This window comes from Pipistrellus hanaki (genome assembly GCF_964339955.1).
Source record: "Pipistrellus hanaki genome assembly, chromosome: 21".
Lineage (NCBI taxonomy): Eukaryota > Metazoa > Chordata > Mammalia > Chiroptera > Vespertilionidae > Pipistrellus > Pipistrellus hanaki.
In genome coordinates this window covers 3,898,575-3,926,266 of record NC_140523.1, presented here as the reverse complement: position 1 = coordinate 3,926,266, position 27,692 = coordinate 3,898,575, and the positions used below count along the sequence as shown (strand labels likewise).

General features: G+C 50.3%; 2 long non-coding RNA genes across 2 annotated transcripts in view; one reads left to right on the top strand and one right to left on the bottom strand.

Annotated features, from left to right (window-relative positions):
• LOC311614489 overlaps positions 1–27,692 on the top strand; it is a 43,717-nt gene that overhangs the window by 15,517 nt on the left and 508 nt on the right. The window contains exon 2 of the long non-coding RNA XR_014793676.1: positions 25,168–25,293. This is a non-coding gene — a long non-coding RNA (uncharacterized lncRNA). The remainder of the gene's footprint in view (positions 1–25,167; positions 25,294–27,692) is intronic.
• LOC311614492 overlaps positions 15,098–27,692 on the bottom strand; it is a 175,057-nt gene continuing 162,462 nt past the window's right edge. Inside the window, exon 4 of the long non-coding RNA XR_014793679.1 lies at positions 15,098–15,287. This is a non-coding gene — a long non-coding RNA (uncharacterized lncRNA). The remainder of the gene's footprint in view (positions 15,288–27,692) is intronic.

The window sequence follows — 27,692 nt, the reverse complement described above, 5'->3', positions numbered from 1 at the left end:
GCCCTACAAAGATTTCTTGCCTAAAAGGATATTTTTTTTTCCTTCCAACAGTTAAGGGAAAGCTTTGTAGTTACATTACGTTGAATATTGACTTTTTCAGTATTCAGAATAACAAAGTTATTCTGGGGTCATTTTTTTTTTTTAATTGTATTGATTTTCCACAGAGAGGAAGGGAGAGGGATAGAGAGCTAGAAATGTCGATGAGAGAGAAACATGGACCAGCTGCCTCCTGCACACCCCCTACCGGGGATGTGCCCGCAACCAAGGCACATGCCCTTGACCAGAATCGAACCCGGGACCTTTCAGTCCGCAGACCGACGCTCTATCCACTGAGCCAAACCGGTTTCGGCTCATTTTAATTCTTAAGAAATATGCACTGGGTAAAATTTCCCCAAACAATCCTGCTAGCTTTTTATAAAATGACTTCATCTTATATTAGATAACGAATTAAAATCTGAAAACACACAGAAAGTCGGGGTGGCAGGGGGAGACCCCTCCTTCTCATCCGCAGCCCCCAAACGCCTGCTCACAAAAATAAACTTTACAACATCTCGGAGAATCTTAAAGAGTCCCGGTCAGGATTTGTTTTGGCCGCAAAAGAAAGCACTTCTGCTATTCCAAAACTTGGCCTCCCTCGCCCAGTCCCCGAAGGGCCAGGGCCGGCTAATCTTAGGCGGCGATTTTAATTAATTCTGTGATGCCAGGGAGCCCTCCGTCATGTTTTAAGATACAATCCGACAGCAGGGACCGAGGGGAACAAAACAGTTGCAAAAAATATCTCAAAATAGACAAACAAACCGTGAATTTTCTTCAGGGGCCTTTTCTGTGTCTAGAGGAGAAGCTGCAAAACTGTCTTCAAAAAAGCCCAGGTAAGGGCAGATTTTGGGGGGTCAGGGTCCCAGGGTGTCATCGTAGGCAGCAGAGCGGCTGACCACGGCTGTCACCCACACACAGCCCGCACCCCACGCCGGCACACGCATGCGCACACGCGAACATGCCACCCGAAACCTGCCCAGGCCCTGCCCGGCCGGCCTGCCTCTGACGGGCACATTGTGAGAATGGTATCCTACCCGGGCTTGCAAACAGGGGCCTTTTAAACACGCTGCCCACAATTTGCGATGGTCATCGCCAGAAACGCCACTCTATTCTCCTTTTCCATTCGGAATGAATGAGGCTACTTAATTTCAGGCCATACTCGGTGAGGTCAGCACGGAGCGGGGAGGGGGTGTAGGGGGGTGCGGGCTGGGGGGGATGGAGGGGGTGTGCTAGACATCGCTAATCTCTTTCAGCTGAGAGTGATGAATTAAAGATGAAGCCTGCTTTTGCAGGCCTAATTTAGAATGTATATCAAAAAAAAAAAAAAAAAAATCTACAGCAAATAATACTCCAGCCGACAACAAAGGAAACTTGCTCTCTCAGGCGGGGTGGATTTTTCAAGGCGGGTCCGGGGCCTCTCTCTCTCTGGCAATCCATCCAGCTGTGGCCCGCGAGCCGCATCGGGGAAACCGAGCCCTCCTCTCTCGCACACGGCCGTGGGGACAAAAAGGTGGGATTAGAGGAAAGAAAGAAAGAAAGAAAGAGAGCAAAACAAAAGCCGGCGATCCGGTTTGATCCCTTGTGTATTAAAATTCCACCGACACATTAGGCTTCTTTTTTCCTTCTTCTTCTTCTTCTTTTCTCCCCCTCCCAGAGCTGGCCGGACTGTCAAAGATCCCAAATTAGCAATACCTATATTGGAGCCGTGACCACCCAGCTCTCCTGGGCCCGTTTCAAAAGCCACACGCGGACGGAGGCGGCCGCTGTTTTTAAAGCAGATATCCTAATGAGGCTGATTAGGTGTTGCCATGTCTGTGTTCTGAAAGCCAACAGAGATGGAGCAGGTAGATAACAAGCGCTACCTTTTAGGACGCCAAGAAAGAGGCTGTGATCCCCACCGTGCCTCCCGGCCACTGCGTGCTCACCAAAGCCAAGGCCAAGCCGACTTCCCTGGCTCTGAGAGGGGAGGGGCTCCCCGATGCAAATTCTGAACAGGGGGAATGAGTCATAATTTCTCCTCCGAGATCACCGCTCCAGCTCCGCCGGCCGGTGTGGCTCAGTGGTTAAGGACCAGGAGGTCACGGTTCGATTCCCGGTCAGGGCACAGGCCCCGGTTACGGGCTCAATCCCCAGTGTGGGGCGTGCAGGAGGCAGCCGATCCATGGTTCTCTCTCATCAGTGATGTTTCTCTCTCTCTCCCTTCCTCTCTGAAATCAATAAAAAAATATATATATTAAAAATATAACCTCTCCAAGTCCCTAAGAGTGGACTACCCCCAAGACTGGAGAAGTCACCTTGCAGAAATGACTTCTACCCGCTGAGAGAAGCCTGCCACTGTCACACACACACACACTCCCCGAAGGGCAGCCGCCGCCGAGCCCGCCCCCCCCCTCTCCCAGTAGCCCTCATTAGAAAAAAAGCTGCTTCGAATTAGGCCCAATCTACACGCCGAATCAATCTTTCATCCCTCTGATTGCTTCTGAAAATATTTATATTTCTTAATAATTGCACATTTTGCCTTGCTACCTCTGATCAAACCCAGACGGAGATTCCCAAGGCCCGAGGTGGGTGTGGGAGGGGGGGTTTAGGACAGGAAAAGGGAGATAAAAAAAAAAAAAGAAATTAAACCGATTTTTCCCCTTGGGGAACCATCAGACAGTCCAGACCGAGCAGTTTGGGCTGCAGAAGTGTTCCAGGAGGGTGGCAGTAAATACAGATTGGAATATCGGAGCGGAATGGAGATGAAGAAATATCCTTATTTCGTGCGATTCTTCATTGGGGTTTTGACTCTTTGCTTAGCTTACTCGATTTTATGAGAAATGATGGTGGAGAGATTTAGGGAGATTTCATATTACAACCACGTTAACACATACAAGGGAAAACAGAGCGGTAGCTATAATCTGGACATGACATAGTGGGGGGGGGAGTTTGGGGGAGCGGGCTGGGTACTTGGTTTGGGGGCTCAGAGAAAGGGGGTCTATCTAGTTTCAACTGTCACCGAAGAGCTGGGTGATTGACATTCCATCAGTCACCTGACCGCTCCAGGCCTCGGATTTTTTCCTCTTGCTTCTTTTTTTTTTTTTTTTAAATACTTTTATTGATTTCAGATCAGAGAGGAACGGGGAGGGAGAGAGAGAGAGAAACATGGATGATGAGAGAGAATCATGCATTGGCTGCCTCCTGCACGCCCCCAACTAAGGCTCAAGCCCACAACCCGGGCATATGCCCTGACAGGGAATTCAACCGTGACTTCCTGGTTCATAGGTCGATGCCCAACCACTGAGCCACACCGGCCAGCTCCTCTTGCTTTCTCCCTGGGAAATAAGAAAGGTGTTGAGGCTCTGGCTTTTCTTAAAAACTGCCACGGGCCACAGAGTGGAAGTCAGCGGAGCCCCTGTCTAGCTCTCTATCCCTCTCCCTTCTTCTCTGTGGAAAATCAATACAATTAAAATAAAATAAAAAATGACCCCAGAATAACTTTGTTTAGTTACTGAGAAAGTCAATATTCAACGTAATGTAACTACAAAGCTTTCCCTTAACTATTGGAAGGAAAAAAAAATGTCCTTTTAGGCAAGAAATCTTTGCAGCGCTCGCCGGTATATTAATCTCCACATTAAGTAACCTGAGATTATGTTGTGGTATAACTAAACGGGAAGCGTGTTGCCTGTATTTCCGCCGGCGGAGGCGGTAGAAATTTCTCGAAGCTCCCTTTGGCCTAATCGTCTCATCCCAGAAGGCCCGCTGATCTGATGGGCGTGCATCACTTCTACGAACAAGATCGTCAATCACAAACTAGGAACCTATCATTTGGATGTACAAGCAGCAGCCTGAAGTCCCCACCGCCCCCAACCTCTAGCATATAATTTGAGGAAATGAGCTAGCTTAAAGTCCGGGAGCTTGACTTCTAGGGGATGAAACGCGAAAACGGAGACAGCTTAAATATTACAAATTTGATTTTTAAAGTCACAGTTTAATGGAGCCAGGATCAAAAGACAGGCATGGCAGGTTGGCAGAAAGAAAGACTCTCTGTTAACTCTAATTTGGAATTTCTTGGCTCCGATATAATATACAGGGTATGAAATGAAGGCGACTAGTTGCAAAAATACATAGCTTGCCCTAAACGGTGTGGCTCAGTGGAGAGAGTCGGCCTGCAGACTGAAGGGTCCCGGGTTCGATTCCGGTCAAGGGCATGTGCCTTGGTTGCTGGCACATCCCCAGTAGGGGGTGTGCAGGAGGCAGCTGATCGGTGTTTCTCTCTCATTGATGTTTCTAACTCTCTATCCCTCTCCCTTCCTCTCTATAAAACAATCAATAAAAAACAAACAAACAAAAAAAACATCAGGTAGCTTAACTCATTAAAGCACACGTTGCCAGAAGTATATTTTCCTAATTTACTACTGAGACAGAAATGTGTACGTTCTAGAGTATTTCAATTTGCTCAAATACTAACCAGCAGGTCTTAATTTTTAATATATATATTCACTGAGGTGAAAATGGCAGCAAAGCCATAAATATGAGGATTAAGGCTGCATGCAATTGGAGTTCATTCCAGCGATGAACCCAAAGTAAAACTCAGGTGAACTAGGCAATTTTCGCTCGGTACCCGCCTCCAACGATAAATCCTCGTTGGGGGCTTCGGAGTCCAAGGAGGTTCAACGGAAATTCGACCCAGCTTTCCCCAGAGCGGACCCAGACTCACTCCGCTTAGGGTAAACAACGGGTGTGTTTTGGGCTCATAAATAATAAAGCTTCCATCCCACGTTAGCTAACGATGGAAAGGTGAGGGGCTGGGGGGCAGAGAGCTGGTATACATAACGGTTTTGTAAGTGTGTGTGTTTGGAGAGAGAGAGAGAGAGAGAGAGAGAGAGAGAGAGAGAGAGAGAGAGAAAAACCCATTTGTTATTCCATTTATTTATGCATTCACTCGTTTTTAAAAAAATATATATTTTTATTGATTTCAGAGAGGAAGGGAGAGGGAGAGAAAGAGAGAAACATCAATGATGAGAAAGAATCATGGATCGGCTGCCTCCTGCATGTCCCCTACTGGGGATCGAGCCTGCACCCAGGCATGTGCCCTTGACCAGAATCAAACCTGGGACCCTTCAGTCCACAGGCTGATACTCTATCCACTGAGCCACACCAGTCAGGGCTGGCTTGTTTTCAAACATTTTTAAAAAAAATATTTTTTAGAGCGAGAAGAAGGGAGAGGGAGCGAGTCATTGGTTGATGCTTGTATGTGTCCTGACCCAGGCATCAAACCCACAACCTTGGTGTATCACAACAGGGTACCCGGCCTGGGCATCCATATTTTTTTTTAATCACGGAGAGCCTAGATGAAATATGAATGAACATTTCTTGAGTGCTTACTTTTTTAAGCTCTGTCTTAGCTCAATTCAGCTGACCATAACACTAGCAGGCAGTCCGGCCGGTGTGGCTCAGTGGTTGAGCCCCGACCTATGAACCAGGAGGTCACGGCTCCATTCCCATCAGGGCACAGGCCCTGGTTGTGGGCTCGATCCCCAGTAGGGGGCGTGCAGGAGGCAGCCGATCTGTGATTCTCTCTCATCACTGATGTTTCTATCTCCCACTCCCTTCCCCTCTGAGATCAATAAAAATACATTTAAGGAAATAAAAACGGCGGCCGGCAAACCCTGCCATGCCCCAGTCTATGGCCAGGGAGGTGCCCTAACTTGCTCAAGGTCACCTAGCTCGTTAAGGGAGCTGGGCCCCGGGATGTCTTGTTCTGGAATCTCTGGGGAACACGCTGCTACCCACCAGGAATGAGACAGATGCTTCCCAATTTTTTATTTTTATTTTTATTTTTGTTTAACTCTGGACAACAGTGAGCAGCCAAAGCGATGGGAGAAGCCCAGGGAGGGAGTGCTCACTCCTATCTAACCTTCTAGCCCAGGAGGAGGGAGCTGGTTGTCCAAACCTCCCAGAAGCCTTTGCGGCCTCCCCTTGGAATGCCACCTATGTAGGCCACGGCAGGGCGGCAGGGGCCGAGATGAACTGGGTGGAATTCAGAGGAAAAAGGACAAAAATGACAGGGCGGGAGCGTGGCTTGGGAGGAAAGGTCAGAGGGGCGGGCGAGGCAGGACTCAGAGAAGCAGTGGCTGGTGTAGAGCTCAAGACCCTTCTGGAAGGATCTAGAATGGCGGAGGCCTGGCCGTGCCAGCAGGGAGAGCGGAGGGACGCGAGGAGGAAGGTCGAAGAGAAGAAGAGATGATGGGATCGAGGCTAAGTTTTCTTGGATCTCTTAAAGCCCACACCAGCACAATCCCAGGAAAAAAAAAAATAATAATTTGTGCCCTGACTTGTGTAGGTTGAAGCAGAAAAACAGGCTTCAGAAACAGGGTTTCAAAAATGCTTTCATCAGAATAATACGGAGAATACCCTCATAACCCTTATTTTGTTATTTTTTATGTTTTGTTAATCCTCGCCCAGGGATATTTTCCCATTGATTTTTAGGGAGAGAGGGAAAGACAGAGAGAAACATCGATGAGAGGGAAACGCATCGATGGGTTGCCTCCTGCACACGCCCCGACCAGGGCCCGGGCCAGGGAGGAGCCTGCAACCGAGATACGTGCCCTTGACCGGAATCGAACCCGGGATGCTTTGGCCCACAGCCCGATGCTCTATCCGCTGAGCTACACCGGCTAGGGTCCTCCTAGCCTTTATAGTCACTTTCTCATTTCACCCTCATGCTGAGTTTGCAAGGGATGTCTATGCCCATTTTACAGACATGCAAACTGAGGCTCAGGGAGGTAGTTACGGGCCCAGGGTCCTCCCTAGGCCTGGACCCCGCCCGGATTACCCCCCTGGCTTTTCTCTTGCAACATCCCTGTGGCTTTGCCTGGAGACGATGTCACTCAGCACTGGGTTTGCAGCCAGATTTCATTACGCTGCGTCACCCTCCGGGAAAGTGCCGATAAGGACTGGCCGCACTGGAATGAGGCCCCGCCCCGCTTCTGCAGCCTGGCGGCCATCCTGTAAGAGGCGGCTCGGTCCCCGGGCTCTTGAAGAAGCTGGTGGTGCCAAGGACACATCCCACAGCGGGCTCGGATGGGTGAGCCACCCACAGAAGGGTAAACACCCCTCCTTCCCCCGGTCCCCCACCCAGCAAGGAGGCCCAGTGAAACCGCCTGGCTGTTTCCAGGCCTCTCAGTGCTGATGCAAACACTGACTTATGGCCGAAACCGGTGTGGCTCAGTGGACAGAGCGTCGGTCTGCAGACTGGAGGGTCCCGGGTTCGATTCCGGTCAAGGGCATGTACCTTGGTTGCGGGCACATCCCCAGTAGGGGGCGTGCCAGAGGTAGCTGATCGATGATTCTCTCTCATGGATGTTTCTGACTTTCTGTCCCTCTCTCTCTCTTCCTCTCTGTGAAACAATCAATAAAATATATTTAAAAACAACAACAAAAACACACTGACGTATGCCCCACACTTCTCCCTGCCAGAGGAGAGAAGGTCCAGTTCTCCCGAACTGTGCCATCTGAAGGGTGGCAACGGCATTTGGGACCGATTACGCAGATGAAGAGGCCACAAGGCTGTGTTTACAACGTGCAGCCAAGAGCCGTCTGGCCCGGCCCCCGGGCTGGAGACAGTAAATTACTCGCGTTTCAGCCTCACGCCGGCTCCTCGGCTGACCCGGGGGTCGGGCGCGGAGAAGCGCAGGTACGGAAAGCCCGTTGTTCTCTGTCCTGAAATCGCGATGGACGGGGAGCCGAGCATTCTCCTCCGAGCGGGACGCCCGCCATGCAGACCCCCGCCCTGGGACCCGGGTCTTTCACCCAGGAGATGCCGATTGCCTCTGACCTGCCAGGCTGTGGCTCTGCCATCTGCCACTCCCGGAAAGATGATTTTTTTTTTTGCAAAAGAAGTTAGAAAATAAATGCTTTCTGGCATCTTTTGCTCAATTGCCTTGCCCTCCTATAGTACCCCGTTTTTCAACAGACAGTGGGTTAATCGATAAAAATGACAGCTCGTCCGGTGTGGCTCAGTGGTTGAGCGCCAGCCGACCTAGGAACCAGGAGGTCACGGTTCGATTCCCGGTCAGGGCACATGCCTGGGTTGTGGACTCCATCCCCAGTGTGGGGCGTGCAGGAGGCAGCCGATCCATGATTCTCTCTCATCATTGATGTTTCTCTCTCTCTCCTTCTCCCCGTCTGAAATCAATACAGATATATTTGAAACAAATGACGAAGTGGAGTTAGTATCAGAGGAGCTGTGCTGCTGAGAGTGGTTAGACCTACATCATGGCAAGCACAGCCAAGTGGGCAAAACAAACAAACAAACAAACAAACAAACCACCAACCCCATAATTTGGCCTGAACTTGGAGGCTGATGGGGGGTTAGGACCATCTGGGCCTCAGACTGGGTTTCCTTTTACAAAGAAAGACCATTCTCCACTCTGTGCAACTCGGATCATTCCCAGACGAGTATTTAGGGAAGAAATCCATCTTAAGTCTTTACCCAGAGTCCCGATGGTCGGGGCGTGACCTTGGCAGGGGGGAGGAACCACAGAGGTCAGGGAGCCGGGGAAGCCACGGGCCAGGCCGGCCAGACGCCGCCACGGGGGAAAGACTGCCTTATCTCTCCTTGGGCCGCGGTGTCTACGTGCTCGGAGCTCCGTCGGGCCGCCCTCAACACCACGTCTGCACCCACGGGCTGGAACACGCACCGCAGGGAGCGAGCTTACTGCTCTGAGGTCGGGGGTCACTTAGATGAAACCGAGATTGAGGTCCTGGGGGTGGCCTGTGATGGAATATTGGAAAGTATTTTTATCCGAGAATCCAGGGTCCCCCGGATGGAGGGCTGCCCTCTGAGGACGCTCATAGTTGCTATCAGTCCAGCCCCTTCCCACGCCAACATCTTTTCCTGATGAAAAGCGATCGAAAACCCAACTCCGCTCCATTCTGGGGTTCTCTGGCCTGGGTTTGTCTCCCCATATCGGGCGTTCTCTGCAGTGCGGGAGCCTGCTGACACTCACAATTAACTCACAAATTAACTCGGCGCTGATAGTAAGCTCTCAGCGAAACGATCCCGGGGCCGCTGGGGAGCAGGCCAATTTTCCAGAATAAGGTTAGGGCTGAGTGGCTCGGCAGCAGGGCGGAGGCTGGCCGTGTGGAGGGCAGAGGAATCCAGGTGTGAGAGGGGAGATCGTATCTGCCTTCAATTCTGTCCCCGCTCAGCCCTCTGCTATTTCTTCAGCGACGAAAACAGGGACAGCCGGTTTCCAAAACATTCTGGAATCCGAGGCTCCGGAATAGAATCAAGAAGTCTTGGGCCAGGCCTGGGTGGCTCAGTGGTTGAGCCGAGGACCCAGGAACCAGGAGGTCACGGTTCCATTCCCGGGCAGGGCACATGCCCAGGTTGCAGGCTCCATCCCCAGTGTGGGGCGTGCAGGAGGCAGCCGATCCATGATTCTCTCTCCTCATTGATGTTTCTCTCTCTCCCTCTCTCTTCCTCTGAAATCAATAAAAATATATTAAAAAATAAAATAAAATAAGTCACAGATTCTTCCCCTCAAAGGATCTTGAAGAACCAGGGGCCCACTTCCCCCAGAGGTCCGGGATGGGCCAATGACTAGGCAGACACGGCGGTAGAAACTTCCAGAAGATGACACACACAGAGGAAGGTCTGGGTGAAGGCCGCCAGCTGGGCCGGGGCAGCCACCCGGAGAGAGGGCCGGGTCAGGGCTCAGGGTCCCCAAGGTTACGCTCTTGGGGAGCATTGCTGTTAGGACATGTGGTTCCTTCGATGTAAGCAGAAATCCGTGTCTGGGGCATCTCTCTACTGGGTTGAATTCGGTCCTCAGAAGCAGCCGGCAGACTTTCATACACTCAACAATTTCCCTCTCCCCAGCGAGCACGTCTGTGTCACTGGCTAACTCCCCGAGCTCAAAGGGTTTGCTCTCCGGGTGGCTTGGGTTTGCCAGAATCTCTCTCTTTCTTTTTTAAAGTATATTTTTATTGATGTTGGAGAGGAAGGGAGAGGGAGAGAGAGAGAAACATCAATGAGGAGAGAGAATCAATGCTCAGCTGCCTCCTGCACGCCCCCTACCGGAGATCAAGCCCGAAACCTGGGCCTGTGCCCTGACTGGGAATCGAACCGTGACCTCCCGGTTCCTAGGTCGATGCTCCACCACTGAGCCACACGGCCGGGCTGCCAGAGTCTCTTACAAAATGGCTGGGAACAAATGAAACACTCAGAGACACGGAGACGGGGAGGAGCCACACACAGGGAGCCAGACCTCAGCGCTCCGGGTCTTGCAGGGGAGGGTTTACTGCCCTGAAGGATGTCTCATGTCTGTCCCCGTTAAGCTGCACTTTGTTCTGGCTGTTCGGTAGCTTTTAGAGTCTGTGTGTCACCTTTTATTTAAAAAAAAAAACAAAAAAACAAACTGACAGGTGTGTCTTTTATAATTTTGCCCAATCATCGATCTAACTATCGCAGAAGCCGGGCTTGCTGGGGTTTGATGTCACTAGAGATTCTGAGGGAAACGGTTATGGGTTTATTTCTGCAGTTAGCTCACAAGCAGTCGTTAATTGCAGGGTCTCTGGAACTGGGTTCGATCCTGGTCCTACCGACAGGCCGTGAGGGTGTTGGTTTGCCTGTGCCTCAGTTTGCTCATCTGTAAAATGGGGATAATAATGCAGCGATAGCGTTTATGTTTGTTTTGATGGTTAAATGAGTTAATGTGTGAAATACTTAGACTAGTGACAGGCACATAGTGGACACTAGCTATTACACAAAGAAAATAAATCAAGACAAGATCCCTACAGACAGTGTCTAGAAGACTATTGGAAATCATCCATTCACATGCCAATATATTAGCCCCAAAGATGTTCTAGGCACAGTGTTAGTCTCCAGAGAAACAAATATTTAAAAGACATGTTTTTAATTGATTTTTAGAGAGAGAGAAAGGGAGAGGGAGAGATATATAGAAACATTAAATGAGAGAGAAAAATAATCAAGCAGCTGCCTCCTGCACACCACCCCACTGGGGACTGAGCCCACAACCTGGGCATGTGCCCTGCCCGGGAATCGAACCGGTGCCTTCTTGGATCCTGGGTCAATGCCCAACCACTGAGCCACACGGGCCGGGTGTCCATGCTCACCTAAACATGCTCGCTCGTTTCCTCCTGTGTTAACGCAGGTGAGCTCCAAGAAGCAAACCCACCAGCGGCTTCTCTGTGTGTGTCCACCAGCTCCCCGAGGCGATCACCCACTGGGGAGGGGGGAGGAGCACTGGGGGGAGGGTGGGGGGCTGGGTAATGTGGCCGCTGGGTGTGCAGCGTGCGAAGGGCTAAGGCTGTGACAGCGGCCGCCCTGAAGGGTGCAGGGCGTCGTGTGGAATTTGTACACGGCCTGCCCCCTCATTCCGCATCGCCCGGATCACACCCGTCATCTCCCCGGAATAGATGCCATTACACCCAGCGGGCCACGGTCTGCCCTGCCCCGGCGCATACACACAACGCCTTGACCCTGTGCCACTGGGCGCTTCAGTGGGAGGTGCCGGGGGCATGCATTCAGCCCAGTCCCACCACAGCGGGCGCAGCAAACACGGAGGCCTGGCCGGGCATGGCACAGGCTGAGGACGAGTTTGCAGAAGCAATCCTGTCCCTGGAGCAGAAAGGACGGCACCTGATCCTCCCCCCGCTGTCCTCATCCCGCTGCCTGCTGGTCCCGGGAGGGGGCCGAAAGCAACCCAGAGAGATGGGCAGGAGAGAGGCGGCTGCTACGGGCATCGACCGGTGTTCGCACCCAGGGCGAGGGAACCCCTCCCTCGGAGGTCCTCAGGCATTTATTCATCAGGCCTTAAAGGGGTAGCTTGGATCCCGTGAGCTTCTCTTAGAGTGTTTAATGCACGAAAGCCCGGCCGGTGTGGCTCAGTGGCTGAGCATAGACTTAGGAACCAGAAGGTCACGGTTCGATTCCCGGTCAGGGTACATGCCCGGATTGTGGGCTTGATTCCCAGTGTGGGGCGTGCAGGAGGCAGCCGATCAATGATTCTCTCTCCTCATTGATGTTTCTCTCTCTCTCACTCTCCCTTCCTCTCTGACATCAATAAAAATAAATAAATAAAACGCACGAAAGAAGCGCACAAAGGTGCCACGCTTTTCAAAGTCACTGGTCTATTCTGAACCTCCGAGTGTCATGGGCGTTATACCACATAACATGCTACTGTCATGTGAATAGGAAAGTACACATGTCAGTCCTTGCTTCATGTTTCCCACCATGTCATCTAATGTGATTCCTGGGTCTCCTTTGGCCTCTCAGACACCCACCCCCCCAGCCCCCAGATTGGACCTGAGAAGCGAGCAGAAAACTCCAGACTCCAGCTCCACTGTGAGCCTCACCATGTAAAGAAAATCAATCAATCAGGCTATCGGCGATCATCAGATTCGCTGCGGGTTGCAGGGCAGAGTCTGGGTTCGAGTCCTGGCTCTCAGTGTGTGCCTTAGGCATGTTACCTAACATCTCCAAGTCCCCGTTTTCCCACTGCACCTCAAGTTAACGACATCTTTTTTTTTAAGCCTCACCGGAGGATATTTTTCCATTGATTTTTAGGGAGACTGGGGGAGAGAGGGAGAGACAGAGAGAAACATCGATGTGAGAGATACCATTGGCTGCGTCCTGCATGAGCCCCGACCAGGGCCCGGGCTGGGGAGGAGCCTGCAACCGAGGTACGTGCCCTTGACCGGAATCAAACCCGGGACCCTTCAGTCCCTCTTTAGTCTGCAGGCCGATGCTCTACCCACTGAGATAAACCGGCTGGGGGCTCACATCATCTTCTTCGCTGCGATGCTGTGCAAACAGCACCAGGAAAGATGTGCGAGACACGGAGCACAGCAGAAAGGCTTGTGAGCAAATGATGCACATAGTAGGCACTCAATTAAAGCTTCCTCCTCTTCCTCCTCCTCCTCCTCCTCCTCCTCCTCCTCCTCCTCCTCCTCTTAGTCTCCTTTCCCACTGCAGCCTAACAAGTCCACACTCACGCAAGCCCGTGTACAGTAGCAAAAACACTGCCCTTAAAGAAAGTGACTTAATTCAATATTCTCCCAGGAATGACAAATGCCATAGACCCACAGCACACACTTAAAGGGGCAGCCACCCCTTGGTGGTTATTATGGAAAGATAATAACGAGCTCTTCGAAAAGGAGAGAAAAAAGAAAGAGTAAGCAGGGAATGGAATGAGACACTCACTGAGGCTGTTGGAGATGTTAGCTGAGTTTAGCGTCCCTGCCTCCCTGTACCACGAAGGGGTAGCCAGTTAAACCAGTCAGATGTTTCATTCATTCCCAGTCACATCGTTTTTCTTTCTTAAGCCAGGCGTCATTTCTGTTAATGCTATCAAACGATCATGTTTCAGGAGAACGAATTCCGATATAGAAAACTCTCTTTCTTCGGAATAAATTAAATTCCTTGTCATTTCTTTATTTTTCCCCTCAGACCAGAATGAATCCTGTGTTCAAAAATGACGTCATTCCTGATGACGTCCCCTCGTGCTAAGAAAGGTGAGCTAGGTCACATGACACAAACAATGCGTTCTCACGCGGGGGAAAGCACAATCGGTTAATTTGAGAAGTATGAATAATTCAACAAAGAACCAGGCATTTCTTGTTACCTATTTCCCCACATTAAAAAAAAAAAATATGCTGCTTTCGGAACCTGGAACTTACTGAGCGCTCAAGGGAAGGAGATGCTGTTTTGTGTTTATAGGGAGACAGAGAGAACCGAAGTTTCATAAATTTGGGAAAAGCGCATGCAAATCTGTGTATATGTGCGTGTGTGTATGTGATGTGTGTGAGTGTGTGTGTGTGAGTGTGTGAGTGTGTGTGAGTGTGTGTGTGTGTGAGTGTGTGTAAGAATTTGGTAGTGGTGACAATGTGGCCACTTCTTTTTTTAATCCTCACCCGAGGATGTTTTTCCACTGATTTTTTTAGAGAGAGTGGAAAAGAGAGGGAGAGAGAGAGAAACACTGATGTGAGAGAGACATATCCATTGGTTGCCTCCTGCATGCCCTTGACCGGAATAGAGCCCAGGACCCTTCAGTCTACTGGCCGACGCTCTATCCACTGAGCCAAACTGGCCAGGGCTGGCCACTTCTATTTGTGAATTACAATCAGCAAAAACAAAACAAAAAAAAATCCAAGATTTACTCTCAATGGAAGTTTAGGATGCAAGTCAGCTCTAAATCAGGTAACAAAATTGATATACACACACCCAAACGTACACGATCAACTCTTGAAATCCTTTTTGTTTATGAAAACCTACAGGAAAATAACAAAATTCCAAGCTGCTTCCTTTTACGAGGCCTGAGCGCAGCTGCCTCTCAGGTCTGGCTCATTCTGTGGCCCATGAATCTAGTTCAGTGGTCGGCAAACTGCGGCTCGCGAGCCACAGGCGGCTCTTTGGCCCCTTGAGTGTGGCTCTTCCACAAAACGCCACGGCCTGGGCGAGTCTGTGTTGAAGAAGTGGCGTTAGAAGAAGTTTACGTTTAAAACATGTGGCTCTCCGAAGACATGTCAATCATTGTGCTGTTGCTATTTGGCTCTGCGGACTCATGAGTTTGCCGACCACTGGTCTAGTTGAACAGAAATGCTTTTTAAAAAACAGGGTACCCCTCACCCCTCACCCCCATCCACATTTTGTCTCCATTTTGCTTACTCCCTCCACCCTCCAGCACATGTCAGATCCCAGGACCATATCAGCCTGCGTCGAATCGATCTAGGACCCTGAGCCTCTCGTCCACGTTTAAATGCCCCGTTAAAACGTAACGGTACCAACAACACCAGTGCGGCCAGCGTGGAGTGGAAGGAAGGGCGGATTTTTATTTTATTTTATTTTTTCTCAGAAAGACGGGCAAGAGGGTCAGGCAGAAGGAGGAGCGAAGGCAAAAGCAGGGCAGGCGCGGAGACGGGACCTAAATTAGCTCAGGAGGCTCCGTTTATTAATAACCCTGCTGACCCACAGGCCCCTGACACGAAATACACTGTGTATTGTGGGGACACTCTGCTCTGCCACTCAGAGGAGGAGCCGAGGGGACGGTGTCGGGAGCTGCAGAGTTTCCGAGCGCAGCCTTTCCAAAACATAAAAAATAAATAGAAATAAGATAAAATAAGGAGAAGGCATAGACTCACAGGGTTGAGGAGGCCCGTGGTCTGGGTTCTGCTTTAGTCTCGTTCTCTCCAGTCGCATTCTCTGCGGGTGGCCTTCTGGATGTTTCTATACTCTCAGCAAACTAGGATTTAAAACAAAGAAGAGAGAAAAAAATATATATATATATACACATTTAAAAAATATATATATATTATTGATTTTTCACAGAGAGGAAGGCAGAGGGATAGAGAGTTAGAATGAGAGAGAAACATCGATCAGCTCCCTCCTGCACACACCCTACTGGGGATGAGCCGGCAACCAAGGTACATGCCCTTGACCGGAATCGAACCTGGGACCCTTCAGTCTGCAGGCAGATGCTCTATCCACTGAGCCAAACCGGTTAGGACTATATATACACATTTTAAAAATATCTTTTTATTGAGTTCAGAGGGGAAAGGAAGGGGAGAGAGAGAAAGAAACATCAATGATGAGAGAGAATAACTGATCAGCTGCCTCCTGCACGCCCCACACCGGGGGTCGAGCCTGCAACCCGGGCGTGTGCCCTGACCGGGAATCGAACTGTGACCTCCTGGTTCATAGGTTGATGCTCAACCATTGAGTCAAGCCAGTTGAGTGTGGCTCTTTGTTTTTTTTTTTTTTTTTTAACATTTAAATTATTTCCCAATTATTTAAAATTCATTCTAGTCTTTGTGAAATAAGAACCTCTTTTCTAAAATCTTTTTTTTTTTCCTTACTGATCTAAATATTGTATGCCATTGGGGCGGTTTCCTTGTTTTTTAATTTCATTTCAACATCTTTTTGGTCTCATCACTTCGTTTGCCAAAACCCTCTCTGTTTTGTTCTAATTTATGAAGATGCTTTTGTATCTAGTAATGCCAATTCTTCCTCATTACAGTTCACTGTCTGTATTATACTCCCCGTTTGTTAATCCATAAGGACGCATCGAATCCAAACTGGAAGAGAATACAATTTTTACACGAATATGTGGGAATGTGAGGTCTTTTCATATTGAGTTTTCTCATGAAGAAAGAAAGCATCCCTTTTCATTTCTCTTTCCATATAAACTTCTGTGGTTTCCCCGTGGAATGGAGTCTCAAATTCTCAATATAGTCTTAAATTTATTCACTGCTACTGTGAGCAGAATGTCTCTATTAAATTTTATAAGTGTTTGCCGAGGGAAGGAGTTCACTTAGGCTGTTTTTATTTTGCATTTGCCACTTTACTGGTTTCTTATTCAAATAGTTTGCCCATTGATTCTAGCCATCTAAGTAAATATTGTCACCTGCCAATAACAATACATTTGTCTTCTTCCTCTAAATTATATAATTTCCCCATTTCCCACCCTTATAGCAAAAGAGGAGAACTTGCAAATTGTTTAAAAATATTCTTTACTCCAATGTTTCATTACCAAGTATCATGGCATGATTACAATGTGTTTCTGAGAAGTTCTGGTTATTTTTCAAAGGTTTATTATTTTAAAAAAATTAATTTTAGCCCTAACCGGTTTGGCTCAATGGATAGAACCGTCGGCTTGGGGACTGAAGGGTCCCAGGTTCGATTCCGGTCAAGGGCATGTACCTTGGTTGCGGGCACATCCCCAGTAGGAGATGTGCAGGAGGCAGCCGATCAATGTTTCTCTCTCCCTCTCCCTTCCTCCCTGTAAAAAAATCAACAAAATATATTAAAAATTATTTTTAATCAGTTTGAGAGAGAGTCACACACATCAATTTGTTGTTCCATAAGAACAACAAATTGATGCATTCATTGATTGATCCTTGCATGTGCCCTGACCGAAGGTCAAACCTGATACCTTGGCATATTATGACGATGCTCTAACCCCGTGGTTGGCAAACTGCTGCTCGCGAGCCACATGTGGCTCTTTGGCCCCTTGAGTGTGGCTCTTCCACAAAACACCACGGCCTGGGTGAGTCTATTTGAAGAAGTGCCGTTAGAAGTTTAAGTTTAAAAAATGTGGCTCTCTAAAGAAATGTCAATCGTTGTGCTTTTGATATTTGGCTCTATGGACTCATGAGTTTGCCGACCACTGCTCTAACCACTGGCCTACCTGGCCAGGGCTTGAAAAGTTGTGACTTGTAGAACGTGTGTTTGGCCTCAGATTTTAACCAGCCTCCGTGAACCCTCCGGTCACTGGGCCGCTGTCCATCTCCCAGGGGACACGGCCCTTCTGCCCAGTATTGAGCAATCTGAGCCTTTTACTATCTGAGGGTCCTGTCTCTATACAGAAACCGCCATCACGTGACCACTGATGCTTCCTGTCTAGTCCCTCTTCCCGTCCTCAGACCAGCACCTGACACATGGGAGCCACGATGCTTTTATTTGGACATCAGATGCAACTGCAAGGCTATATTCTGCCAACTTAAAACTCAGATTCTTTTTTCTTTTTTTTCCTATTTGCATTTTAACAAAATGCCAAACTATTTTCTCACATAGAAATCACCACTTCACTTGCATCGGCTGACTTTTTGCCAGCCCGAAGTAAAAATAACCTGTTTGATTTTGCCTAAGCTGTGTGGGCAGGATGAGTCCCAGGCAGGATGGGTCCCGGGACTGGCTAGAATGATGGCATGTGAACATAGACTGCAGAAGTTAGCCTTGGTGCCAATTACCTATGGAAAGGGGGGAGGGGGGAGGGGGAAGGAGGAGGGTCAAGGGCGTTGCGGTGGGTCAGACCTAATCAGGATCACATCTCTGTATCATCCGAGCTTGGCTTCCTCATCTCACACGGAGGATCACCACCCGCCTTGCCAGCAGAACGTAAGCATGAGAGACGACGTGTGCCAGGCGTGTGTTAGTACATGTGGCACCTAATAGGAGCACTATGTGTGTGCGCATACGAGGACGCAAAAACCTCCCCGGTCCTTTCCTCAGAAGAAGTCTACAAGGCACGTGCTCCAATGTCCCTTTAACAAAAAAAGCTGCGGGCCCTGACCGGTGTGGCTCAGTGGATAGAGCGTTGGCCTGTGGACTCAAGGGTCCCGGGTTCGATTCCGTCAAAGGCACGCGCCTCCTTTGCAGGCTCCATCCCCGTCCCTGGATCGGGGAGCACGTGGGAGGCAACCAATGGATGTGTCTCTTCCCATCGATGATTCTCTCCTGCTCCCTCCCACTCCTCTAAAAAATCAGCAGAAAAATATCCTCGGGAGAGAATTAACAACAACAACAACGAACAAGAGAAAGAAGGGGGCAGGAGGACATCGGTGTGGAAAGGATTGGGGGGGGGCGGGCCCTACTTGGTCCCCTCTCGCTAGGAAATTTCCAGGGCCACCTTGCCAGCTCCTCGCCTTTCACATGCCGAAAACTCACCACCAAACACGAAGGTGTTCCCTTTCTTCTCTCTCCTTTATGTCTCTCCCCACAAAACCCGGATTTATCCGGGTCCCTGGCAAAGCTGCCCAACCAACTGCTCCTGCCCGGATTATCCCTCTCGAAGCTGTGACCGCCGCATCGGGTTACACCGTGTATGCTCTGTGGTCAGAGGTGGGCTGTGCCGATCATTGATCCCCAATGCGAGACAATATTCATGGATTAGCCCCCAGCCCCAGCTCCCCTGGGAGGGGTGTTGTGTGCACGGTCCCCAGGCCGGGGGGGACCGGGGGGGGGCAGCTGGGTCGCCAGCCTTCCCGGGACCACTGGCCACCTGCCAGGGAGCCAGGGCCCGCCCCCTCCCTCCGCGGCTGATGTTGACGGAATGGACACGTGCACTGCTCACGCGATTTCTTCTTTTGGGATCTGGAGACACAAGTGCTCCCTTGTTATTTCTGTTATTTTTTCTCCCCCTTTTTATTCCTGGAAATAGCCATCTCCGCTGCTCACCCAGGCACGGGGACACGGATGCTCGCATGGCTGGGGTCGGGGATGTGGGCAGTACCATTTCTGGAAACCCATTTGGCACAGGGTATAAAGAGCCCGAACGCTGTCTCCAAGCCTTGGCCAACTACTAGTGATCGTGCTCCTGGGCATCCATTCTCGGGACCAAAAAATGATGCACGAAGATGTTCACTGGGCTATTGTTTACGGTAACTAAATACGAACCCAACAAGATGGGAAATGGAACTATAACATATTTTCCTGATATTATTGCTATGTGAACAATGTAATAACATGGAAATGAAATATGTACACTGAGTGGCCAGATGATGATGATCTCTAAACGCATAATAATCTGGCCACTCTGTGTATATCCTATAGAATAAAAGGCTAATATGCTAATTGTCCCCTTGATCAGGAATTCGGCCAGCAGGCAGGCTGGCCAACAGCCCAGGCCCCCTCCCCCTGGCCAGGCTGGCCGGACCCCACCCATGCACAAATTCGTGCACCGGGCCTCTAATACATATATATATATATGTGTGTGTGTGTGTGTGTGTGTACACACACACACATACACACACTGAGTGGCCAGGATATTATGCATTCAGAGATCATAATCATCTGGCCACTCAGTGTATACTCCTAATGCTGACAAATATGTAGGCAAAATATGTACCATCCTAATAATAAGTAACGTATTAGCTACTTAATCGATGATTGCTAGTGTGTCAAATACTTCAAACTCACTGTCTCTTTGAATCTGCTCCCCAGAGTAGGCCAGATTTTATTTTATCTCCATTTTATAGATGAGGAAAGAGATTACACTGCTAGTGTGAACTTTGCCCCAATCCTGATGGACCTCGGAGCTGACACTGGTAGCTTGTAATTCCTCTGACTACGTGGTTCATTTGAAGTGAAAATCAAACATTAACCACCTCCACCACAACCCTACCCCAAACCAATGCCACACCCACCGCCAAAACCTGCCAAGTCCTGCTTGACGGTGATGACGGGAAAGAGCAAGGACGGAAGCTCACCAGGAGGCGGTCCTGGCTTGAAAGGGCGTCCGGAGACCAGCGGAGGAGATGACAGGTTAGCTGCCGGCAGCAACACGCACATGTGTGCGCCCTGCTCTCCGGGTGGGAAAGTGACGCTTCACGTATGATCTTACATGGAGAGGATCTGATTCATATCGCGCCGTCCGTGTAAGGAAGCAAGCCTGACAGGCATATGGGAAGCACATTGTTCTGAGCGACTTGAGACTTCTTCCATGGACTGGGCCTCACACCAGTGGCTCTTAGCTTTTTCTGTGTGATAACGTATTTGAAAATATTAATGGCATCTATAGGCTCTCTTTCTCTCTCCCCCCCCCCCCCCCCCCAGAAAATAAAAGCACATCTTGTAACATCAATACACCGTTTTGTGGGATATCTATTTACTTTTACTCGGGGATCTTGGAAATCTTTCGGATACACTGCTGGTTGTGACTTAAATTTCCCTTTTGTAGAATTTTTAAAATATATTTTTATTCATGTCAGAGAGGAAGGGAGAGGGAGAGAGAGAGAGAAACATCAATGGTGAGAGAGAATCATGGATCGGCTGCCTCCTGCACACCCCCCACCGGGAATCCAGCCCGTAACCCGGGCCTGTGCCCTGACCGGGAATCCAACCATGACCTCTCGGTTCATAGGTCGATGCTCAACCACTGAGCCACACCGGCCAGGAGTGAAATATCTCCATCATCAGCAGGAAGCACAGTGTTTAGACTATTTCTGTTTTCTGCTCTTTGGAGTCTTTTGAGGCAAGAACTTTTGCCCAAAAGGCTTTGTGGGATTCCCTACCTCTTATGGGGGATTGTGCAAGAGGAAGCCAGCAAGGCCACGTTCAAGTCCATCCACACAGGGACTTCCCCTGGGCAGTGGTGGTCTCTGCCTATGTTACCAACACACACACACACACACACACACACACACACACACATTAAAAAAAAAAGAAAGAAAGAAAGAAAGAAAGGAAGGAAGAAAGAAAGCTGAAACCAGTGTGGCTCAGTGAATAGAGCGTCGGCCTGTGGACTGAGAGGTCCCGGGTTTGATTCTGGTCAAGGGCACGCACCTTGGTTGCGGGCACATCCCCAGTAGGGGGTATTCAGGAGGCGGCTGATCCATGTTTCTCTCTCATCGATGTTTCTAACTCTCTATCCCTCTCCCTTCCTCTCTGTAAAAAAATCAATAAAATATATTTAAAAAAAAGAAAGGAAGGAAGAAAGAAAAAGAATAAAAAATAGCCACCACGCATCTGGCCAGGATCTGCCATGCCTGACGGCGGGGAAATGCCTTCTGGGCCCCAGCCGCTGAGCGGCCATGCCCCGGGGCCCGGGACGGAGGGCGCTCCGCCTGGTCACTCTTTAACCCGGCCCGTGGGCCTGCCAGCGTCATTCCTGTTCGCACACGCGTCTAATCTGCTCCTGGATCTCGCTGCGCTGTTCGCCTCAATAATATCCTGCGGCGGCGAATTCCGCGGGTAGATGATACGCTGGTTTAGGGAACCGTTCGCTCTGATTCGTTTTAAATTTGTTTCCTTGTAAACATCACAAGGTGGGCCTTGTTCTGGCGGTGAGCGGCCGGGGCCTGGCACTGCCAACGGCGCTTTAATTCGTCTCGGCGCTTTCTTTGCTGCGATCAAAACCCGATCTCTGCTGTGCGTTTTATATTTTAAATATATTTTTTTATTGATTTCAGAGAGGAAGGAAAAGGGAGAGGGAGAGAGAGAAACATCAATGATAAGAGAATCACTGATCGGCTGCCTCCTGTACACCCCCTACTGGGGATCGAGCCCACAACCCGGGCATGTGCCCTTGACCAGAATCGAACCCGAGACCCCACAGGCGGATGCTCTATCCACTGAGCCACACCAGCTAGGGCTGTGTATTTTCTATTGGGCATACACACCCTTCCTTAAGCCAGAGGATTGGTGTAAACACACAGTAGGACTGGAGAAAAGGCTCTCCTGAGAACCTACTGTGTACAGGAACTGTTCTATGTACTGGAGAGACAGCTTTGTTCTGAAGGAACTAATTTTATTCTCTTGTTTTAAAAATATATTTTTATTGGGAAAGGGGAGGGAGGGAGAGACAGAAACATCAATGATGAGAGGTAATCACTGATCGGCTGCCTCCTGCACGCCCCACACTGGGGATCAAACCCGAAACCCGGGCGTGTGCCCTGACTGGGAATCGAACTGTGACCTCCTGGCTCATAGGTCGGCGCTCAACCACTGAGCCACACCGGCCAGGTTGAAGGAGCTAATTTTCGAGAGAGAAGACAAGCAGTAAAATAGTGAATAAAGATATAAACTGCATGGCTTCGGATGGTCTTAAGGCACACTGGGAAGTCAGAAACGGATGCCGGCTTTCTGGGACGGGGACAGTGAGACTGGCCACCCGGGCGGCATGGATGTGAAATCACCGTAAAGGTGAACCCCGACCTCCAGGACCATGCCTGGCGCTAGCCACTGCTCCATCATTATTCTCCGAGTGAATGAATGAATGAATGAATGGAGGTTGAGAAGGAAAGTCATCATCACAGAGATCATTGAGTGAGTTATCCCGGGAATTACACGTCTGGGGGCTCTCTCTTGAGGCTGCTTGGAATTGAGAAAACAGCAGGCAGAGGATTGAGTGAATTAGCCTGGGTTTCAGGACCTGCCCACATCCCCAGCTGCCTGATCTTGGGCCAGCCACCTCGTCTCTCGTCCCAGGGCTCTCATTCAGAGAGAGGGGAGGGCTGGGGGACACGTTGTGGGCAGATCTTCATAAACTGCCAAACGGTGGAGAAACGGTCCCTTTTAGGGGGCCCGTTCTCAGAATCCGCTAGTTTTGCATGTCTCACCCTTTCTGTTCTGCTTCCTTCTCTTCTCGGCTCCCTGCTGGATGCCTGCCTGTGTCTCGGCTCATCAGCGGGCATTGTGGTACCTAGCTTTCTGCCCCCTGGGTGGCTTCGGCAGCGCGGATGGGCCTCCCTGGCATTTGGGTACATTTCTGAAGAATTTTAAAAACGGGAAGAGAAACACTCATTGGTGGTTAAAACCGTGGGCTGGCACTGGCTGGTCTGGCTCAGTGGATAGAGCGTTCAAACTGCGGACCAAAGGGTCCCGGGTTCGATTCTGGTCAAGGGCGTGTACCTTGCTTGCAGGCTTCTCCCCTGGTCCAGACCTTGGTCAGGGCACGGCAGGAGGCAACCAAACAATGTGTTTCTCTCACATCGATATTTCTCTCTCTCTCTCTCTCTCTCTCTCTCTCCCTCTCTCTCTCTCTCTCTCTCTCTCTCTCTCTCTCTCTCTCTCTCTCTCTCTCTATTCCACTCTCTGCAAAAATCAATGGAGAAATATCCTCGGGGGAGGATTTAAAAACAAACAAACAGACTATGGTGTCCCGCAGGCCTGTTTTCCAGTGCGATCGCTTGCTTCTCCTCTGTTGCCTGCTACTCCCTGGATAAGCTCACCCCTTGGAGACAGCGGCCTGGCCTGCGTTTCCACGGGAATCGTCCCCACGGCGACACTGGCCGGAGAGCAGGGGTCCCACGCGGGTCAGGCCGGTACCGCTTCCTCCCGCTGCATCTGATTTATTTTATTTTATTTTATTTTTATTTTATTTTATTTTTTTAAAGGATCTTTTTTTAAAAAATATATTTTATTGATTTTTCACAGAGAGGAAGAGAGAGAAATAGAGAGCTAGAAACATCGATGAGAGAGAAACATCGACCAGCTGCCTCCTGCACACCCCCCACTGGGGATGTGCCCGCAACCAAGGCACATGCCCTTGCCTGGAATCAAACCCAGGACCTTTCAGTCCGCAGGCCGATGCTCTATCCACTGAGCCAAACCGGTCGCGGCTGCATCTTATTTATTTTAAAACCGCCCCTTCACTTCCCTTCTTCCTGCGCAGGCAGTGTGAAACATGCAGAATGGCATTGCAATGTCTCCGGAAGGCGTGGCTTGCACGCCCGGTTCACATTTACTGGCGAATGGCTGGGCCTCGGTGCTACCCGGCGGCTGCCAGCGAGGCTGCCCGGGGAAAGTGAAACAGGAGAAGCTGCTGGCCGGTGCCCTCGCCCGCACTTCCGGTGCCCGGTCCTGTGCCCCCCGCCCGCCCGCCCGCCCGCCCCGTGCAGCTCCAGAAGCTGGCAGGCCTCGGGCACGGCCATCTGAAGGCGTTTTCCTGGTGCCCCCGCCCCGGATGGGCCCCCGATGGGAACGAGGTGCGCTCGGGAGCCGGTGTTCCCGGGGTAATTTTAGAGTCTGGGCAACTGGGCAGGGCGGCTATTTTGGGCTGCGGGGCTTCTCCTTGACCTGAGATGAGGTGACTCCGGGCGCGGCCAGGCCCGGGGCAGCGTCTCCATGGCTCCGGGAGCCTGGGCAGGCGGCCTCCTCCCCAGAGGGCAGTGCCAGGGCGGGCGGGGTGGTCCGTGGCTGTTCCCGGGGGACAGGACAGATGGGGCGCACGCCCCTCCATGTGGGGGGACTGGTCTGGTCTGCTTTCTGCCTGGCCCTCAGCCTCCAGCTTGATCCGTTGCTCAGTGACCCGGTCACTTCTTCTCTGAGCAAGGCACGTCTGAGCAGCCCCCATCCAAGGTGTGTCTGTCTGTCTCTCTCTCTCTCTCTCTCTCTCTCTCTCTCTCTCCCCGGGTATATTTTTCCCATTGATTTTTAGAGAGTGGAAGGGAGAGGGAGGAGGAGGAGAGAGAGAGAAACATCGATGTGCTAGAGATCCATTGATTGGTTGCCTCCCCACACGTGTGTGTCCCCGCTGGGCAGGGGGTCAAACCTGTCTTTGACGGGGATTCCAACCAACATGCACAGGCCAATGCTCTAACCACTGACCCATCCCAGCCAGGGCTAAGGTCTCTCTCTTTCTTTTATAATATGTTTTGATTGATTTCAGAGAGAGAGAGAGAGAGACAGAACATCAATGATGGGAATCATGGATCAGCTGCCTCCTGCACGCCCCACATTGGGGATGGAGCCCACAACCCAGGCATGTGCCCAGACCGGGAATCAAACTCTGACCTCCTGGTTCCTAGGTTGACACCAATCACTGAGCCACACAGGCCGGGCAAGAACCATTTCTTATAATCTATGTGGCTCATGTCTTTCTTTCCTGCTCTCACTTGTCTTAGGTGCCATTTGCCCAGCCTGGTGTCACAGGGTGATGGGCCCTGGGGACCGAACACCCCGCATTTCCATCACACGCGGCATGGACAGCCTCATGGTGGGTTTGCTGTTCAGCTGCTAACCATCCTAAGGTAAGCCTTTCCTACGTCCCATCATCACTGAAGATACTTGCTCTCTTCCTCTGTACCTCGAGTCTCCAATTAGTACCCCTTCTAGACATTCATTTTTAAATTCTAAAAATTATTTTTTATTCTTAAAAATATATTTTTATTGGCTTGAGAGGAAGGGAGAGGGAGAGAGATAGAAACATCCATGATGAGAGAACCACTGATCAGCTGCCTCCTGCACACCCCCTACTGGGTATCGAGCTTGCAACCTGGGCATATGCCCTTGACCTCAATCAAAGCCAGGACTCTTCAGTCCACAGGCTGCTGCTCTAACCACTGAGCAAAACAGGCCAGGGCTCCAGACATTTGCTTCTGTCTCATCGTATCTTCTCCTTGGTTACAATTGTGGAGAGGGCACGGGGACCCTGGCGGCTGTGCAAGGGTTCATGGGTGAGTCCTGCTTACCCCCTGAACTAGCTCTGAGTTCAAGTTCAGCCCTGATCCTGGCGAATTACCTCAACACCTTCTGTCTCGTTTGTAAGATTGATACAGCAATATGGTTAAGTGATATCACGAACCTAACATTCCCAGCACATAATCTGTCATGTAAGTAAGGGGTCAATAAATTTTTGCCCATCGTTAGTAATATCATCATCATAAGCCCTCTGCTATTGCTCACTTTGTGGCCCTCATCATTCTCAATGTTTATATATATATTCCTTTATTTCATAGAGGAAGGGAGAAGGAGAGAGAAACATCAATGATGAGAGAGAGAGTCATTGATCGGCTGCCTCCTGCACGTCCCCTTACTGGGGATCGAGCCTGCAACCTGGGCCTGTGCCCTTGACCGGAATCGAACCTGGGACCCTTCCGTCCACAGTCCGACTCTCTAACCACTGAGCCATACCAGCCAGGGCCTGGACGTACTTGATTGTTTTTGCATTGCTTAGCAGAGTACTTTCGCAAATGCACGAGTCCCCAAATGATCCCTTCCAGCTCCTTTCTCCTTACGCATGCATCCTCGAACTCAACTCGTAGACAAAGTTAAACACTTCTTAGGAAAAGACGAGTGTGATTTCTTGACTCTCTCTCTCTCTCTGAGAACGCGGAGCGAAGGGAGCCCGGGCAGTTGTTTCGCAGCGGCAAACCCCTTTAAGAGTCCATGTCACATTTACTGCTATAAAGTATTTTTCTCTCCGCAAGACATCTGCTTCCCATTACACGCCGGATTGGGTACTTGAGCGCACCGGCCGGTCTGCATACCAAGCAGCGCGCATGCGGGATCGCACCGCCGGGGCCGCTCTGCCTTCTTCCCAGGGGCGGTCTTCCTCGCGTGTATGGCTCAGCCCTTCCTCCCATCACCCCTTCCTCGCCCTCCGAGGCGAGGCCGTGTGGTTTCCAGCTCCTCTGAGGCACCACACTGCCCACGTCTGAGAGATGCGGTTCTCGGGGTTGTGCTAGCTTGAGGTCCGACCGTCTAGAACGCGGCGGGCGAGACCCACGGAGCGCCTCGGCTCGAAGGCTCTGTTTCCGAGGGACACTGACCCAGAAACGGGAAACACGATCCGGAATGTCGGCTAATGAGTCATGGGTCCCGGGATAATTGCTTCCATATCTGCGGACCTTCCCCTAAACCCGCTAATCTGGACACAGCCCCGCCACCATCCCACGTGTTGCAAATGATTTTGTCTTATTTCTTGGGTTACTGGGAAAGGCTGGTTTTATGGCTCGTTGCGTTTCCTTAAAGAAAACCACACACACACACACACACACACACACACACACACGGATGGAGCTTTGGGCTCAATCTGTATATATATATATTTTTAAATAAAATAATTAAGAAACCAAAGGAGTCATCATCCTTTGCTTTGGAAATAACAATAAACACATTTAGGAAGAAGGTGGAAATGTGGTCTAACTTTCTTTTGTTAATATATATTTTTATTTGTTAATATATATTTTTATTTTTATTTTTATTTTTTTTAAAATATATTTTATTGATTTTTCACAGAGAGGAGGAGAGAGGGATAGAGAGCTAGAAACATCGATGAGAGAGAATCATCGACCAGCTGCCTCCTGCACACCCCCTACTGGAGACATGCCCGCAACCAATGTACATGCCCCTGACCGGAATCGAACCCGGACCTTTCAGTCCGCAGGCCGACGCTCTATCCACTGAGCCAAACCGGTTTTGGCTAATATATATTTTTAAAAATTGATTTCAGAGAGGAAGAGAGAGGGAGAGACAGAAACATCAACGATGAGAATCACGGATCGGCTGCCTCCTGCACGCCCCGCACAGGTGATGGAGCCCACAACCTGGGCATGCACCCTGATGGGAATCGAGCCGTGACTGCCTGGTTGATAGGTGGACACCCAACCACTGAGCCACACTGGCCGGGGCAGTGTGATCTACTTTC